Source organism: Stenella coeruleoalba, assembly GCF_951394435.1.
Source record: "Stenella coeruleoalba genome assembly, chromosome: 8".
In the NCBI taxonomy this organism is placed as follows: domain Eukaryota; kingdom Metazoa; phylum Chordata; class Mammalia; order Artiodactyla; family Delphinidae; genus Stenella; species Stenella coeruleoalba.
In genome coordinates, this window is record NC_137154.1 from 36,884,205 (window position 1) to 36,903,395 (window position 19,191).

The window sequence follows — 19,191 nt, forward strand, 5'->3', positions numbered from 1 at the left end:
GAAATTATAAGAAGCAGAAGCAATAACAAAGAGACAATACAAGGTGGAGTGGGGGGAGGGGGGAGCAGCTGAGACCAGGACAGAAAGAAGCAGGTATTATGCGAATAGCAATGAACCAGGGCATAACGCCCAAGGCCACGCTCTGGGGTCCACAGAGTAGCCTTGGATCCAGAACCACCCTCTAAGCCCCCAGCTCCGTAAGGCCCTGGAGTAGGGTCTATTCTTGAATCTCCATGATATTCTATCTCCCTTTTCTCACAATAAATACCGTTAGCATAAACCCTTCTTCACTTTAGTTGAACTAACCTGAGTGAGCCCCTGCTTCTTGCAATGAAAACCATGCAACTGTCATGCCTGGTAAGCAGTGGTGGGCTGGTAAATGCTTAACAGTCAACTCTCTAGGAACAGTAAGCCCTGATTTGAAGTGCTTGCCAATACATGTGGTGTAAATATTCCTACCATGGCCACTTTCAAGCTACCAACATGACATCACTGAACACAGATGGGAAGAGATGAGAAATAGCACACCATTATATAGTATTTTCACCACACAGATGCAACCAATGTAAATAACCCCAAGAGCATAGATAGTAGTAAAATAATTGGTTGACTATTCTCAATGTGAGTACAACTGAGTACTTATTACCTTTGTTTTTAACATAATTTATTTCGTTGTAAGTCTATATAATTTACGTTTTTATAATGGTTGCATTTAATAACTAGCTTGTAAAATTCCTGAAAATTGACCAAGCAAGCCAGCTCTAGCACACCGCTGAAGTAGATGCTCACTAAATGTCTGAATCCTTTCCTGCCTTCTGTGCAAACTGCATTATGACAGGCTCCTCACTGTGTGGGGTTTAGCTGCCCAGCTCCTAAGCCAGGGGCATACCCAAATATGAGCAAAACGAACCAAGTGATGAAAGTCTCGTACTCAATCTTCCACTGTAGATGTCCACTGGTGATATTCTAAACCATGGAAATACACAGGCCTTGGCTATATTTACCAAGACAAAATTGTCACAGCTTCTTGGTTTGGGAGTCTGGTTTGTTTTGGTTTTGTTTGGTCTAACAACAGATCTAAACAAGCATGTAGTATGTTAAGTGGTCACGGGAACTTTTTACTCACCAAAGGGGTCACTGAGTCAAAAATCCAGCAGATATCCGAACCCCTTCCATATGCCTACCACTGCACTGGGCACCACGGTCATATGAGTGCAGGAAGAGCTGTACTTGCTGCCCTTCAAGGGCTCTCAGCAATAACGAGACTGATGATGAGAGGTGACATTTATTAAGTGCTCTTTGTATAAAAAAATCCTTTTCCAAGTGCTTTTTGTAGATAAATCCAGCTAATCCTCACAACAACCCTATGTGGTGGGTACTATTATCTTCCCAGTATTACAGATAAGAAAGATGAGGCATAGAGAGCTTAAGTGGAGCCTAAGGTTAAAATATGAACCCAGGTATCCAACCCCAAAGACCATGCTGCCAACCACTGGGCCACCTTACCTTAGGACAGTAAGATACAAACGTTGTTGTACAAGTAGATAAGCAAGACATCGAGAGGCTGTATATAAGTACATTAGGATCAGAGAAGGAAGGAAAAGATTACGAGGGAGCATGAGGACACTTTTAGGGTGATGGCTCTGTGCCCTATCTTGATTGTGGTGATGACACCACCAGTGTGTGTGTGTGTGTGTGTGTGTGTGTGTGTGTGTGTGTGTGTGTGTGTGTGTGTGTGTGTGTGTGTGTGTGTATGTCAAAACTTATCAAATTGTATACGTTAAGTATATACAGTATATTATATATCAATTATACCTCAATAGTGCTGCTTTTTAAACTGAAAAAAAAAAAGCTATATACCATATGATTCGATTTATATGGCATTCTGGAAAAGGCATAATAGAGGCAAAGAAAAAAAGATCAACAGTTGCCAGGGGCTGGGATAGGGGAAAGGGCTGAGGACAAAGGAGCATGAGGGAATGTGGAGGAGGAAGGGTTAATAGATGTGATGAGAAGGACACTTCACCTTGGTGGTCTTCCTCCCCAAAACCCATAACCCCAGTCTCATCATTAGAAAAACATCAGACAAACCCAAATTGAGGAACATTCTATTAAATGCCAGTACTCTTCAAAACTGTCAAGGTCATTAAAGAAAAGGTGGGAGGGGAGACTGAGAAACTGTCACAGACCAAAGGGGACTAAAGAGACACAATGACTAAATACAATATGATGTCCTGAATGGGATTCTGCAACAGAAAAACAACATTAGTGGAAAAACTAGTGAAATCTGCGTAAAGACTGAAGTTTAGTTAACAAGTGATGTACCAATGCTGGTGCCTTAGTTTCGATGAAAGCACCACAGGGACGTAAGATGTTAACAACAGGGAAAACTAGGAGAGGACGAGATGAGAACATTTTGTACTAACTTTGCAACTTTTCTGTAACACCAGAATCATTTCAAATTTATTTTAAAAAAATCTTAGTGGAGGTCCTAGGTGCTTTTGTTCCTCTTGTTAAATCTTCTCCTAAGAAGTAAAGAATATATTTCATTTTTTAGCCAAGAATTAATTTCCAAGCCAAGGGCAGGAACTTTGACTCACAACACCCTACGCTGGGCAGCCTGGAAGAGGGAGTCACCGGACTCCCCCCCAGAGCTCCTCTGTCTTTTCCCCCATCAGCAGCACCAGCGGCAATTTGAACTCAGTAAAGGCATCCTGACCACGTATGGATCCGGACAGCCAAGGGTCTTCGGGCAGTGGCAGACTCTTCCACTGCTCTCTTGAAGCCCCACTGGTCAGATGGGCTCTGGGGAGGACCACTGCTGAGTGAGGGGGATGGGGAGGGGTGTCCCCTCTGAGGCCAGGGGTTTTCCAGGGCTCCCTGTGAACAAAGTGTGTGTGTGTGTGTGTGTGTGTGTGTGTGAGAGAGAGAGAGAGAGAGAGAGAGAGAGAGAGAGAGAGAGAGAGAGAGAGAGAGAGAGAGAGAGACAGAGGGAGGGAGAGAGAGAGAATATGAGAGACAGACAGACAGGGAGGCAGACTGAACTGAGCACTGAGGAGGGGGTTAGGGTGAGTGACCTGAAACAGGCTCCAAGAAAGAATCTCTCAGCAGGGGAGCAGAGAGCCCTTTTGCAAACCAATGAAGCCAGAAAGTGGTGTTGACCAATGAAGTGTACAGGCCATTTTCACTATGTGTAAATAAATGAAAGCCTGACCCATCCGTCCTCCGCAGGGACTAATAGTCTGCGTGTTTCTCTGCTCTCCCCACCTCCAGCCTCTGTCAGCCCTGGTCTTCCACCCTCAGCACCTCCTCCACCTCTCCTTTCTCTACCGCACTCTCCTTTCATTGTTCTTCTCCTCTCGGCCTGTCTTCAAGCATTACTCTACTTCCCAAATGCAGCCGCTCACATTGAAGCCTTAGCACCCTCACCCCACCCTCAGGGCGGGCAGCCCTGCCCACGAGGTATAGTCAGGGCCCAGGTGGCCTTCCCACCCAGGTGCTTCTGCAGAGTCCACCCAGGGCATCTGGGTAAAGACCAGAATCCCAGCATCCTTCATCCAGAGCGATGCTGACACCTTCACTTGTAAAATGAAGGTGTCCTTCTCAACTGCCTTCTTTAGGGAAAGTGGAGTTGTGTGTGGTATTGGATAGGGTCTGGTCAGAAAGCAGAACCCACATCAGGAATTTTAACAGAGACAATGTAGTATAAAGAACTGTTCACAACATACTGTAGTAATCAACTCACAATATATACTTATATCAAATCATTACATTGTAAACCTTAGATTTACACAATATTATATGTTCTGTGCACCAGGAATTAGAGAACTAAAAAGCAAAGAGGGAAAAGAGCTTCCCGCAAGCAGGAAGCAGCTATTGCCACCACAGCTAGAGGAATGAACAAAGGAAAGAGTCTGGGGCTGCTAGGACCTAGAAGCACAAAGGAGGCCCCCCCCCAGAGATGGAACCCAGGCCTCTGAGGAAGGCATGCCAACGGGCCAGGGCCAGGATCTCCAAGGAAGGACAATGAAACTGGTTTTGAGACTGTGAGAAAAAAATGAAAACCAGAGTCAGCTGCCATATTGACTCTGTTCACTCTGGAGGTGAACAGCAAGAAGCACATCTCCTTTCCCTCCTCCTGCCTTCCAGTCTCCATCTAGCACCCCCTACTGGCAGAACCTGAACTCCACCCAGCTGGCAAAGGAGACGGGTTTGCAGAGTCGCAGCGCCAGCAACACAAAACAAGTATACAAAGTAGGTGTGAATTTGAGACCCAGCAGCATAATAATAGAAACAGAAGGAAGAAGAAATGTAAATTTATAATTTACCAAATGACTATTCCATAGATAAACTGTGTGATTTTACAGGCATGTGTGAGTGTATGGGTATAGTAAGTATCTCTGAATATGATACATTATGTTTGATGGTGGCTTCCCATTTCTAATAATAGTATCTAGTATTCACTAAGAGGTTGCCAGGTACAAGGCAAGTGCTAAACTCTCCACATCACTAATCTAATTCACAAAAACACAAGGAGGTAGATACAAAAAAAATTTTAATTTTGCAGATACGCAAATTAAGGTTTAGAGAAGTTAAGTAGATGAGGCTCAGAAAGTAGTAGATCTAAGACCAGACACTATAAAGCTCATGTATAGTCTCCGCATCACCTCTTATCTACTGGGTACCATGACTACAAAGTCTTCCACCTTCTCCTCTCCTTCCACTAACATTGTTAGGAGCTCCTGCAACAAAAGGGCTAACAGATTCTCAGTGTTCTCTACTCAGATGCACTGTACAACTCCAACTCGGTGGAATATAAAAATATAGTATTAGGATTTCCCTGGCGGTCCAGTGGTTAAGACTCCACGCTCCCAATGCAGGGGGCGAGGATTCAATCCCTGGTCGGAGAACCAAGATCCTACATGCTGTGCGGCACAGGCAAAACAAACAAACACACACAGCAGTGAAGCACAACCATAAAACCAAAGGAAAAGCAGAAAAGCGTACCTGCATTCCAGTACGCAGACAATAAAGTTATATTGTAGAAATACACGTACTGACATGGAAAGATAACAATATCTAACATTCAGTGAGAGGTTCCCATGTGCGGAGCACTGTATTATGGGCTTTTTTTGTATTAACATATTTACTCCTCACGAAAACCCCATGTAGTAAATTCCATCATTATTCTGTCCATTTTACAGATGAGGAAATTGAGGCACCAGAGAGTTATATAACTTGTCCAAGGTCATATTACTAGCTTGTCCAAGTTAGTAATTGACCAAGTCGGTATTTGAAACAAGGCAGTCAGGCTGCAGAGCACATGATGTTGACACCACACTATTCTGACTCCAGCAGAGTGTAAAAATCTTCATGACATACCATTCTTTAAAAAGAAAGCAGGTTACAGACTAGTGTGTATAGTATTTTGCCCTATGTGTATGTGTATGTATGTGTGTGTGTGTGTGTGTGTGTGTATATGTTTTAGCCCATAAGGGAAAGTCTGGAAGGGTTTATAATAAAATATTAACACTGGTTATCTCAGAGTGGTAGTTTGATTTTTTGCTTTCTTATTTTTAAATAACTGTATGTTCTGGTTTTTTTTACAATAAATATGTTCATTTGTAAAAAGTATTTTAAGATTTTTTTTTTTTTAAGAAATGTGTGTCATTTTAGGGAAAATGGTCTGACAATTTGAAAAGCTTTCTAATATTTTGGGTAGTTAAGAAAAAGAAACTTGTGTTTTAAATAGACAGGTACAATAGAAAAGGGATTCAAAAGCATCTGCTCCATCCTGGCAAGGTAATAAAACGCTCCCTGACAATCATCCCAGGAGCCAAGTCCCATGCACTGTTTTAAGCGTGTTCCCTTCTCCACTGCACTATAACGAGGGTTTGCAAATTTATGGAACATAGCGTGATTATTCCACTTTGAAACTCATGCTGCCCAGATTCTAATCAAGATGACTTGTTTCCTCTGAACACCCGACATTTGCGCACTGGGTAGCATTGTTGTGGTAGCTGTGATGTTATCCCTTTGCATCGAGAGTATTCTCTCCAGTTTCCCCAAGCCATGTGTTGCCTTGGAAACATCATGATTCTTATAGAGATCTAAGCAAAGGGAAATAATAAAAATAATAAAATCTTACAGTCGAAGTCTATCTTTCATGCCACCAAGGCGCACTGCTAAACCTTTCCTCTAGATAAAAAGACAGACAGGCAGAGTGGCTCATAACATGTGTCACCCTGATAATTAACAATTAGAGAAAACACAGTGATCTCTGTTCTCCAGATAATTCAAGTCAAAGTAGTTTTCCACCTGAATTAAGCGGATTGCCAAGGCCAACATTTCATGAACAGAAAGATTTAGTCCCATATCTAAAGACACAGGCATGAAAGAGGCCTCTGAGCTGAGAACAAAGCCTCTTGCCATTTGTGGCATCAATTCATATGAAAGAGAGGTCTGACGTAATCCAGGGAGCCTTCCCTTTGGAGTAGCAGTTAGTGATCTTTTCTGTAAAGGGCAGATAGTAAAACTGGTTCAGCTTTGCAGGCCATATGGTCTTGGTCTCAACTACTCAATTCTCCTGTTGTAGGGTGAAAGCAGCCAAGATAATAAGGAAAGGAATGTGCATGACCATGTTCCAATAAAACTTTATTCATAAAAACAGGTGGTAAGCTAGGTTTGACCAATGGGCCATAGTTTGCAGACCCTTGCTCTAAAGTGTAGACTGAAGATCCTCAGGTGTTTCTGCAATAGTCAAGGATTCCACTCAGGAGAACTACAAAGTCGGCAACGTTGTTTTCAAATTCATTTATTCAATAAACATGTATTGCATTCCTTCAGTGAGCCAGGCTCTGGCTGAAGCCTTGTGAATCAGAAGTAGAAAAGCAAATAAAGTCCCTAGAATTTACATTTGACAGAGGATATCCTAAGCAAGTAAACAAATAAATAAACAAGAAACTTTCTGGTAATGGTGAGTGACATAAAGATGACAAATAAAGGTAATGTTTCCTTGGTGGGGGAGGGGATGAGGAAGTCAGGGAAGGCCCCTGAGGAAGGTGCTTTTGAGCCCACATCAGAATGAAGAGAAGCAGCTGTAAATGCATAGACCTGTGTGAAGAGTGGGCCACCAGGTGGAGAGATGGCAAACACAAAGAGCCCGGTAGCAGGAACAGGCTTTGTGGGTCTGAGGAACAGAAAGGCCTAATTGGAGCATAATGAACAGGGAGAGTATGGTTTGAGATGAGGCTGAAGAGGTGGCCGAGGATTGAGGCAGGCGGGGCCTTCCGAGCCACGGGGCCTTGCCTTGAACTCACACTGCCACTGTCCAGCAGTCTTGGCTCTCGCTGTAACCTCACCTGGGCGCTCTCAGGCCATGGGCCGTCCTCGGTTCCCCTGCATCCATCGGGCATGGCTAGTCCTGGAGGTGCTCTACAGATGCTAGACGGGACGGGCTCCCCACCAAGGAGAACACACCTATTTTCACTGGAGCCAATAGAAGACAGATTAAAGTACATTCAGGCAGCAGTGAGATTTTAGGCACCTGATCAGGCTTCTTAGCATCCCTCTTTCTTAAAATCAATGCTCAGACCAAGAAGAATAAGGAAGCAAATGGCTGGGTACTTCAGGGCCATGTTCAAAAGAAAAAATGACTTAACTCCTTTAGGTCTATCAAGGACAACAATCTTCAAGCAGAAAACATAGAATATACATATACTGAAATACAAGGCAGAGAGAACTAGCAAGACAGTCTTAAGCTATTTTAAATGAGATGGAAGGGCCAGGCCCACACCAATAAACCCAGGACGGGGAGGCATCTCTAGGACCAGTGTGATAATGAACTGGGATCTGTGAGACCAAGAGAGGAGCCAGAAAAGGCAATGCTCTTCTTTTCAGAAAAGGTAAAGAAGCATATTCCAAAAGCCACAACTCATGATTTGAATATCAGTCCCTAGAAAAATCCTATAAGGGATAATTTAAACAATAACATTTCATGAGCAAGAGGGAAATGGTGAGCATGACAACCAGCATGGGTTGCTGGAACAAATCTCACAGGATCACCCTCATTTCTTTCTTTGATAGGATGGTTACATTCAACAAATGCTTATTACACAACAACTAAGTTCTCATGCCAGGGCTATGGTGGTGAATAAGACAGACACAGTGCCTAAGTCTGTGGAGGTCTTTAGGAATATGCCATTGGGCTCTCTCCTTGATCCTATCCTGTTCAGCCTCACTGAGTAGGATGAAGACATGAAAGGCATGACTATCAGCCTATGCATCACACAATGGAGTCTAAAATGGGCTGAAAGAAATGAATGGGCTGAGAAGAAATTGAATATGAATATTTAATCTGGCACAACTCTAAAAATACAGGATGTAGACTTCTAGTTAAAAGTTGTCAGTGGATCAGACATGTATCTCCATTCCCTCCCAAGCAGAGAGAATGGGAATGGAGCCATCAGTGAATGAGAGATTTCAGCAAATCTTAGGAAGAGGAAAAGCTTTTAGAAGAGTGATGAATGAGGTAGCAGGGCAGAGAAAGGCACAAGTTAAAATGTTTGCAGAGGAGGCCAAAGCAAAAAGATTGCCGGTTTGCCTCATGGAAACTTGGGGAAGCTCAAGACTTGACCCAAACTGCCATGCAGAAGAGGCAGGGGCAGTGCAGAGCTGCAGGCCATCTGTATCTGAACATTGGAATCCCTAGTCCTTCTTCCCCCCCAGATATGCAGAACACCAGCAGCTATATATGCACGCCACCCTCGCCCATCACCACCCTTCGCCAGGTAGGAGATCAGGAAATTCTTCTCTGGAGAATCTGAACAGTCCCAAAGAAAAGACTGGCACATTCCTGGTATTTGGGTTTCCCCCAAGTGCCAGCCTCCCACCCCATCGCCCAAGAGTGAAACCTGCCAACAGAGAAACCCCCATATCCACACTAATACACAGAGCTACCCATCAGCTTTTTAATCTTATTATTAGATAGGAATGGATAACCCAACCAGGATCTTTGACAAGAGTCATCAATGTGAAGAGAGGCTAAACTCAAACAGTAGAAAAAAGAAAACAGGGAAACAGATATAACGCAGGAAGCAAAGACTAGGAAAAAAGTACATCTGGTCAGTTTCCTCAAAAATACTGATATTGCATACAAAAAAACAAGAAGAGATTACAAGAGAGGTAATTAAATAAGATTTTGAAATTAAAAATATGATAGCATACATAAATAATAGATGATAGTCTATATAAACAAATGAGTTGGAAGATAAAATTGAAGAATCTTATAAGAAGTAAAACAAAAAGGGACTGAAAGTATAGGGACAAAATATAAGATTCAACACATGAAGCAGGAGGCCCAATATTTAACCACTAAGGATTCTGGAGAAAGAGAAGAGAGGAAAAAAGAGAGGGATGAAACTAGTATGAATGAATGAATGAGTCTCCAGATTGAAGGACCCATTGTGGGTCCAGCAGAATGAGTGACAAAAGGCCCTCATTAAGTCTTCTCATAGTGAAATTCTGAACCCTAAGGATAAAGAGAAAACCCGAAAAATGGGCTACTTAGAAAAATACCAACATCAGACTGACAAAGGACTTCTCAGAATATAGTATACTACAACAGTGCTTCTCAAAATATGTGAAGGAATTGCCTTCAATCTGTCACTGACTGTTACTTTTATAAAACATAGTAGAAAAGGGACTTCCCTGGTGGTCCGGTGGTTAAGATTCTGCATTTCCACTGCAGGGGACATGGGTTCAATCCCTGGTTGGGGAACTAAGATCCTGCATGCTGTGCTGCGTGGTCAAAAAAAAAAAAAAAAAAAAAAGAGACTAGAAAAGAATTAGTAGAAAAAATAAAATTTGAAAAAGACATACAAATTAAAAGCCATCAACATATTATTATCAGCTTCAATAAACATGTAATGACACAAATTAGTATAAAAGTTTTGAAATGCTTACTCTCAATTTCTGCACTGATTTCATCCCAGATGAAGACAAATAGTTTGCAGACTGACACTGGTCCATGGACCCCACTTTAAGTAGCAATGTGGTAGACAAAATGCATTCAAGATTTGAGTTCTCAGCCCAGAATTCTATCCTCAAACTATCAGTCGTAAAGAGAGCAGAATAATGGAATGTTAAGATTTGCAAAAGTGAAGACAATAATCTTGACTCCTTTCCCAGGAGGTACTAAGAGATGTTCACACAAAATGAAGGAGTAAATCAAGAAAGTATAAGACAAGTGCAGTAGAGAATGAACAATCGAGTCCTCCAGCCTCTCTACTCCAACCTGGACCGCTGATGGGAGAACAGCCCCCTTGCGGAGCCACTCTCTTCCCTTTGAACAGGTGTCTCCCAAGTTTAAACCCACAGGTGTGTTCCTACAATGGGGCTGATATATGTGTGCACTCATCAGAGAAACTACAACAACCAGGCAAGGAAAGTGGCAGAAAAAGGAGACTTGGCTTCTCCGTGCCTTTGCTGGGCCTTTCTTATCTGCATGAGTCTACCAGGGATTCCAGTGGGGCCCAGCCCTCCTGCTATAATCCAGGCTTCTGTTTGAGATTGTCAGCGGGACAGGCACAGAAAGTGACTGAGGTTCCCAGCTTGGTATCTGCTCTCCCCCAGTGTCTGCTGAGGTTTATTTCACTCTTTTCTTTCCACTCTGGCGGTCTTGGAGAACAGTAAAAAAAAAAAAAAAAAAAAAAAAAAAAAAAACCTAAAATATTTGCATTCCGTTCTAGTTAACACCGCATTTTCTGTAATTATCCCCGCTGTTAAAATCATTTTCTCGTGTGCTTTTTGAGCAAGAAGGGAGGGGTAAGGGGACCAAATTAATTCTTTGGCAACAAAAATCTAATTAATCAAAAACTGTGCCTAGTCATTCAGAGCCTCTTCAGCCAATGAAAACAGCAGCCAAAAGGGAGCAGGAACACTAAGTTTGGTAGTCAAAAAAAACCAGGTACTTCTCAAGACAGCAGTTTTTATAAATGTGCCAGTGGCTGGTGGGATAGCATAAGAACATAAGCAAGAGATTTGGGGTCAGTCTGAGCTGTGCTCGAATCCCAGCTCTGCTATTTCCCACTGCATAACCTTGAGCAAGTTACTTTGCCCCTTTGGTCCTCAGTTTTCCCATCTGTAAAATGGGGGTAATAATACTCTCATAAGGTCAGTGGAACGGTTGACTGAGGTGATGTCTGTAAAACCTTTATGTGTTTGTCACAAGGAAAATACCAAGTGTGGATGATGGTTTATTAGCACCAAGCACAGCTGCTATTTTAGGAGTCATAAATTTTCAGGAAAGTTTTTTCAGCTCTTTCAAAAGCTGTTCTTAAGTAGTTTCACCTAAATATATTATATTAGGAACACATACTAACGACTTAACAAGAGCTGGATGAAGACATTTATCTGTGGGAATGTTCATCATGCTGTTGGTTCTAATAGAAAAAAAGGAAACTATTTAAATTCCTAAAATTTAAATTGGTAAAGTAAATCATGGTACACCCATAAAATGACTAATCACTTTTCAAAGTAGATGTCAAAGGAGAATGTTTATCGATAGAAATATGGGGGTGGGGGGTGGCAAGGTGCAGGAAGCCAGTTACCAGTTTGTAAAGTATAAGCCATGTCTATTTTGTTCAAAATATTTTCTACCTGTGTGTCTGTGTACATATATATATATATATATGCACATATATAAATATTTCTGGAAGTATGATCAGAAATTTTTGAGTATTGGTTTTCTTCTTTTGACCATCTGTATTTAACATTTTCTTTATAATGAGCATACTCTTTGTGACTTAAAAATTCTGGAATTTTATTTTACTTTGCATAAAAGGAACCATAGATGTCTTAACTCTGCTCAAACTCATAGCTCTCTGGATGTGACCCTTGAATGACTTAAAGCCAGTCTGGAAGCTCTGTCAACACAGAAAATGCACAGTTTTCTAGGCTTTAGTTGTCAGCCTGGTTTCCCAATGATTTCTACAAAAGCTGCCATTGCTGTGCCTCCCCCTGGTTAATAGGCAATAGCTCCTGTGAAAGAAATAATTCCACACTGATGTTAACTGGGGTCACCAGCAATGGAGCTGGGGTCTGTTTGCTGAGCATACCTGCTGGTTTTTGTCTTCTCTGGGGAGGGACAGGGGTCCTATGTGCTGCCTGTTGGCTTCCTTTCCTCCTCTGGGAAGGAGTCAGCTCCCTGGGAGCTGGAAGGCAGGACTGAGCTGCCATCCTGCCCGCCCCCCTTGCCCCAGCCCTCAGCTGCCACCTGCCTACACAAACCCAATGCTGCTGCAGGGCTGCAGCCCCCTCTCCCCTCCAGTCCTCCTCAGCCCATGCCCTATGCTCTGAGCAGGAACCAGCATGCCTTTTCCTGCCCCCTCCTCACCCCCCCCAAAAAAAACCCCACTCCCTCCTGGCAGGGAAAGACAGATCTGATGTCAATCACTTATAGCCACTACTGCAGTCTCAGCTATAGCAATCGGAGAGTCACAGGGCTATATTTCACCAGCCCGTGGGACTTCCCAGGCTTTTAGCTCAGAGACGGCAAACTGGTGGCCCACGGGCTGAATTTGGTCCTAGCACTATTTTTTGAAAATTTGGATTTGTTGCCAAGAAACAAATGTCAAGAGATTTTGCATTTAAAATAAGAGGTGAAATCTGGCTTCTTTTGGGGAAAAAAAAAAATATCCCACCAGTTTGTCTTCCTATGTGACAACACGTGGCTGTTGCTGAGAGGGGCTGCACACTTTGGAAAGGGGCAGGCACCTGAGTTCCCTAGTCCCTACTAAGCCTGCTTCACCCATGTATGGTACCTGTCTGGGCCCTGAAATACTTGAGATTTCAACCTCCACCTTCGGAATGCTGCAAGGCAGCAAAAAGGCCTTGGTCAGAAGGGAGCCTGCAGAACCCCCAAATATTCCATAAGCAACTACCTTCTCTACTTGTGCTGGAATCTGGTCCTGATGCTAGTATCTGCATCAGCAAAGAATGCTACCTCACGGATTGAGGGAACTTCTTCTCTTACAGATACTTAATTATCCTAGTTCTGAAAGGTCCAGTGGTCAATTAAGACACTGTAGCAAGGTTAAGGTTCGAGCCATGACTTTTCTCCTCCCTCCACCTCAGTGGACAGATAGAACCTCTGACTCAAAGGATTAACCACAGACTTTCTTTTCTTTTTTTTTTTTTTGTGGTACGCGGGCCTCTCACTGTTGTGGCCTCTTCCGTTGCGGAGCACAGGCTCCGGACGCGCAGGCTCAGCAGTCATGGCTCACGGGCCCAGCCGCTCCGCGGCATGTGGGATCTTCCCAGACCGGGGCACGAACCCGTGTCCCCTGCATCGGCAGGCGGACTCTCAACCACTGCGCCATCAGGGAAGCCCACCACAGACTTTTACACAGCCCTGTGTAGTTTGCAAAACCCTCTTCTACCCGTGGTCTCCTTCAATCTTCACAACAGCCCTTGGTGTGGAAAAAGGTAGTGTTATCTCCCCATTTTACAGATGAGGAAAGTGAAGTGAGGCTGAGAGGTGAAGATATTAACCCGGGTCTCTCTTTTTTTTTAATTAATTAATTTTTTTTTATACAGCAGGTTCTTATTATTTACCTATTTTATACATATTGGTGTATATATGTCAATCCCAATCTCCCAATTTGTCCCACCACCACCACTATTTTCCCCCGCCTTGGTGTCCATAAGTTTATTCTCTACATCTGTCTGTCTATTAACCCAGGTCTCTTGATACTCGATGCCAGGCCCTTCCCATTGAGCTAGGCTGCCAGGCCAGAGTTCCTTCTGCAGCAACTCTCATTAGCAGCACACTGTACATAAAAACAGAAGATAAAAACAGAAGTGTGAATTTTCACAGAATTTGGGATCAATTTGGGAAGTACTGAGCTACAAACAAAACCAGACTTGCATTGTAGCAGAGATAGGAAGGAAGGAGGAAAGGAGGAAGGAAAAGAAGAAAGACAGGCAAGTAAGCAAAAAGCACACATGGGCAAAGATTATACCCAGATCTTACCCACACTATCCCTATATGATTCAAGCCTAAACTAGTCCCATGACAAGCCTCAAAGCTATGGTTTCAGGTTCCCCTGTCACCTCCATGCACAGTCCATGGAAAGCCCAAGGGAAAAAAACCCCAGGCTTTGAGCATGGCCTGGCAAAGCAGAGGAGTGATACTGTCCTAAGAGCTGAAGGTTCTGATGGAAGTTTGCCTTTTGGGCTTTCAAGAGCTTTCCTCCAGAGACCCCTACAAGCCATAAGCGGGTGCCCGTAATGAAATGGCATCCTGTTGAATCTCTGAGTGAAGAAACAAACCTTGAAGCAAAACAACTATGAAATTAACCATTTCAGCTGCAGAAGTGAAAGAGAAAGCAGTGAGTGGGAAATGAGAAAAATAATAATAAAACCCCCCAAAACAGCTTGACTTGGAGGTTCTGTATTTATTCATTTAACTCAACAAACACTCTATGTGTCTTCATGGGCTGGGTCTACAAGAATTACAGAGATGGGGACAAGGTCAGCCCTGGCGAGGTCAGCATCGCATGGATATGTTCCTTCAGGTCCCTTCATGTGGCTAACTAAGTATATTTTCGTACATTTCCTTACCAGACCTTGCCAGTTCTCCATTAAAAGTGGAGTCTATTTCTCCACCCTTAGGGTCCGGATGGGCCTTTGTGACAGCCTTGACAAGCAGGATGCCGCAGAACTGATAAAGCCCATCTCTGGGGGGTACGCCATAAAAGCGGATATGACTTCATCTTGGTTCTCTCTGGCTCTTGGACCCTCACTCATGGGTTGGGGAAGGTGATGCCACCATGCTGTGAGGAAGCCCAAACTAGTCCACACAGAGAGACTTCACGGAGAGGCCCATGTGGAGGGGAACTGAGGCCCCTGGCCTCAAGCCAGCCTCAGTCAGCAGACTTGGGAACGAACAAGACTTCCAATGAGCGCGGCCCCAGCCTTCGGGTCTTCCAGCTGAGGTTCTAGACACTGTGGAGTGGAAATAAGCCATCCCTGATGTGCCCTCTCTGAATTTATACGTGAGCCAAATAAATGGTTGTATTATGCCACTACATTTTAGAGAAATCTGTTACACATTTATAGTAACTGGAATATCTCAGTCTCTTGAGCAGAGCTTGGGTTTTTAGAGCCAGGCAGACCTGCCATTTCCTAGTTGTGAGATGCTGGCAAAGTTACTTGACCAGTCTGAGCCTCACTTTTTCTCTCTGTAGAATGGGAATAACAGCTACCTCACATGAATGCTTTAAGGAATAAATGCCACAGTGTGTATATAAAGCAACTAGCCCGGTACCTTTGGAAACAGAGGGAAATTGCTGTGAGCAGACCAGCCAGAGGGATCAAACATCCTTGAAAGAGATGAGATGAGAATGGCCCTAAACAGTCAGGACAGGAGGAGAGAAAGTGCAAGAGTTCCAGGTAGACCCAGAGGGTGATCTCTCTGGAGCACCCCCTCTGTGGGCCAGGTCTGGATGGGCCTGCCTGAGTACCTGCACCCACGGCCCTGAAGTCCCTGATCCAGGGGCTACTTGACAGTCATCTGGAGCTTCACCTTTGCTCTGGAAACAATTCTGGCCTGAGCCAGGGGAAGTGCAATGTAGATGCCCCACTTTCTGCCCACTCTGTCCAACCTCCCCCGTAGACAGCTAGTAAAGTCCACTGCTGAGAATCCAGAAAAACTCCTGGCAACTGCCTAGGGCTTCCCCACATCTCTGACCGCCCACTTGCTCCTGCCCTGAGCTTTGGCCCACTTTCATCCTGTACCTGCTCTTTGCATTTGTAAAAGGATCTTGGCTTCCCCAGCTTAAACTTAAACACTCTCTCAGGACCCTGGTTCCTTCCCCTTTTCTGGTTCTTTCTGCTTAACCCCCACCTCAACACCAGCCCAACCATACTAATAAAAAGTAGCTACCACTTATGGACCTTTCATGCCACGCACTTCCTCACATTACCGCATGTAAACCTCCAACAATCCTCTAAGGTTGGTACCAATGGTCCCATTTAAGATGAAATACGTGCCACTTGGAGAAATCAAGGCACTAGCCCAAGGACACAAGCCCACTGTACCAACAAGCTAGTGTCAAACGCTCTGGGACCCCTAAAATCTGCACATTCTTCACCCTGACACCATGTTACTTTCCTTGGCCTTCGGGAATGCACACACCCGCCCCACAGCCTGCAGCTGCACCAGGTCATTCCCCACTGCCTCCCTCCTCCTTCTGGCCTGGAGTCCTTCCCTGAGACCCCGCAGGCAGCTGTCTGGACACAGATCTCTCCACTGCTGCCTGCTACCCACTCAGCAGCCAGGACACCCTTCTACCCAATGGCCAGGCTACCTGGGATGACACAGGTCCTTAAAGTGGACCAGCTACAGGTGATGGAAAGAAAATGGGCTGGGATAAGGGAACTCACTGTATCCACAGGATGTAGAGGTAGCCCCTGAGGGCAGGTTTCCCAGCCCTGGCCTCTCCTGGGATGTCACTATGGGGCTTCTGGCAGACCCAGGGGTAAAGCTCCAGCCCAGAAACTCTCAGAACCATGTTTCTTGGGGTGTAGAATGACAGTGTGCCTGACTCTCCAGACAGTCCTTCTCAATTACTGCCACCATCAAAGCAATTATCAAGCTGTTTATTGGAAACTGCCCCCCTCATACAACTAAGCTAAAAGGAAGTTACCTCCAACTATCAACAATCTAGGTCAGCTTGACAAAGTCAACATGGTAGGGACTTCCCTGGTGGCGCAGTGGTTAAGAATCCGCCTGCCAATGCAGGGGACACGGGCTCGAGCCCTGGTCCGGGAAGATCCCACATGCCACGGAGCAACTAAGCCCCTGCGCCACAACTATGGAGCCTGTGCTCTAGAGCCCGCCAGCCACAACTACTGAAGCCCACGGAACTAGAGCCTGTGCTCCGCAAGAAGAGAAGCCACAGCAATGAGAAGCCCGCGCGCCACAACTAGAGAAATCCTGCGCACAGCAACGAAGACCCAATGCAGGTTAAGAAATTGCAAAAATATTTCCCCAACTGGTTGTATCACATAAACTCCTATCAGAAATGTTTAAGGTTTTCAATTACTACACATATTCACCAACACTTGATATAGTCACAGTCTTTCTTATTTTAATCATTCTGATGGATGCCTAGTGGGTATGTCATTGTAGATTTTATGTGCATCTTCCTGGTGACTAGTAATACTGAACATCTTTTCATGTGTTTTCTTAAAGCAATTAATATGTCATATTTAGTGAAGTTTCTGTTCAAAGCATTTATAAATTTTTAATTAACTGTCTTATTCTTTGTTACTTTTTATGGATTCCTTAGAATTATGTATGAATAAAGATAATTTTTCTGCTTCTTTAAAAAAAAAAAAGACCCAATGCAGGGACTTCCCTGGTGGCACAGTGGTTAAGAATCCACCTGCCAATGCAGGGGACGTGGGTTCAAGCCCTGGACCGGGAAGATCCCACATGCTGAAGAGCAACTAAGCCCGTGCACCACAACTACTGAAGCCTGCATGCCTAGAGCCCATGCTCTGCAACAAGAGAAGCCACCACGAGAAGCCCGTGCACCGCAACGAAGAGTAACCCCCGCTCACCTCAACTAGAGAAAGCCTGCACGAAGCAACAAAGAACCAACGCAGCCAAAAATAAATAAATAATTTTTTTTAAGTCAACATGGTAGGTGCTCAAAAAAATATTTGAATGGATGAACACACTAGACTCTAAGCTCTACGAGGATGGACTCCAGTTCTGCTTTGTCAATCACTGCACTCCCAGGGCCCAGCACTGTCCCCTGTAATGCATTCTTTGGAGGTCAGTGGTTATTATAGTCCCTGGGACCTAGGTCCCAGGGGTGGCTGAAGGGAGGGGCAGACGAAAAAGACCCTGGGAAGGAAAAATGGGCAGACTACATGATAGATTTGGTATCGAAGGTGGAGGAAAGAGAAAGAGGCCAGGCTGTCCTAAGTTCAGAGCGTGAGATACCAGAAGGTGCAGGAGGCCCTGGCCCATCGGGTAGCAGAGGAGAGGGGATGCTGCCCGGAAGGGGCAAGAGCCCAGCATGAGAGATCAGAGGATAGTTACTGTAGGAGGACAGGGAAGGCATGCTCAAGAGACTGCAAGGATGGTCACAGGAAATTGTCCAGCAGGTAGCTGGCTGGACAGAAGTCATCCTCAGTGAGTCATCTGCAGAAGTGATCACTGAGGCTAGGGGAGGCAGGAGAGGGGGAGGAATTCACCGGGGAGAGGGCGGAGCACCAAGGAGCCGGGCTTGTCTGGCCAGGAGACGAGCCACTTTCGGCTAAAGGAAGGACCTGCCCTGTGAGTGCGCGGTCTGGCATGACGCATCTGAAGGCAGTCAACCCACCCCAGGGGTGCAGGATTTCCTACTAAAGCTACAGGGACACCAAGACCACAGGAGCAAGACCAGGGAGTAGAGGAAGGGGAGTTGGAGAGGCCGTCACATCATAGTAGCCAAAAGCAGCGTCAAAACAGATGAAGCCAGGAGCCTGGGAAGGGAAGGAGCGAGAGCCAGCTCGAGGAATGAGAGGCCAATGAGGGAAGGGCTGGATGATCATCTAGGAGAGAGGGGCTCACAACACAAGAGCAGAAATGTGGCCTTAAAAGGTAGAACCAGGACCAGGGAGGTAAACCAGAAGGATGCAGATTTCAGCACAGCAGCAAATATTTTTCACATCCAAAGATGGTACAGAGTAACTAGAACGGTGTATATTTCCCTTCACTGAGGCTTATTTGACCCAAGGCTGGATGCCTCTTGGAAGGGACATGCAGAGCACACAGAAGCTTCACCTGGGGCACTGGACCAAAGGACCGTTAGGGTCCATTCCTCCCCGAGACACCAATTCTCACCAGCTGCCCTGACACTCTTCAGCATGTCACCCTTCACTAATACTCAGCACGTCACCCTTCACTAATATTCAGCACTGCCTTATCACCAGCTGATACTTTTCCTCCTTCATTTATTAGTTTATAACTTCTTCTTCATACTAACATCATTTACTGTATAACAAATTGTCCCCAAACTCAGAGGCTTAAGAACAACATTTACTATCTCAATTTCTGTGAGTCAGGAATCTAGGGGCATTGGGGTCCTCCAGCTGTGAGTTTCACTGGCAGCAACCAAGGTGCTGGCCGGGGCT

The 19,191-nt window shown here is 44.8% G+C and overlaps 1 protein-coding gene across 2 annotated transcripts in view; it reads right to left on the reverse strand.

The window, feature by feature from the left end:
* NAV2 (neuron navigator 2) overlaps positions 1-19,191 on the reverse strand; it is an 840,045-nt gene that overhangs the window by 807,528 nt on the left and 13,326 nt on the right. Inside the window, exon 2 of one of the 2 annotated variants that reach the window (XM_079930288.1) lies at positions 1,127-1,265. The exons of the other annotated variant lie outside the window; for it this stretch is intronic. The gene's annotated coding sequence lies outside the window, so the exon portion shown is untranslated. The remainder of the gene's footprint in view (positions 1-1,126; positions 1,266-19,191) is intronic. 2 annotated transcript variants of the gene reach the window in all.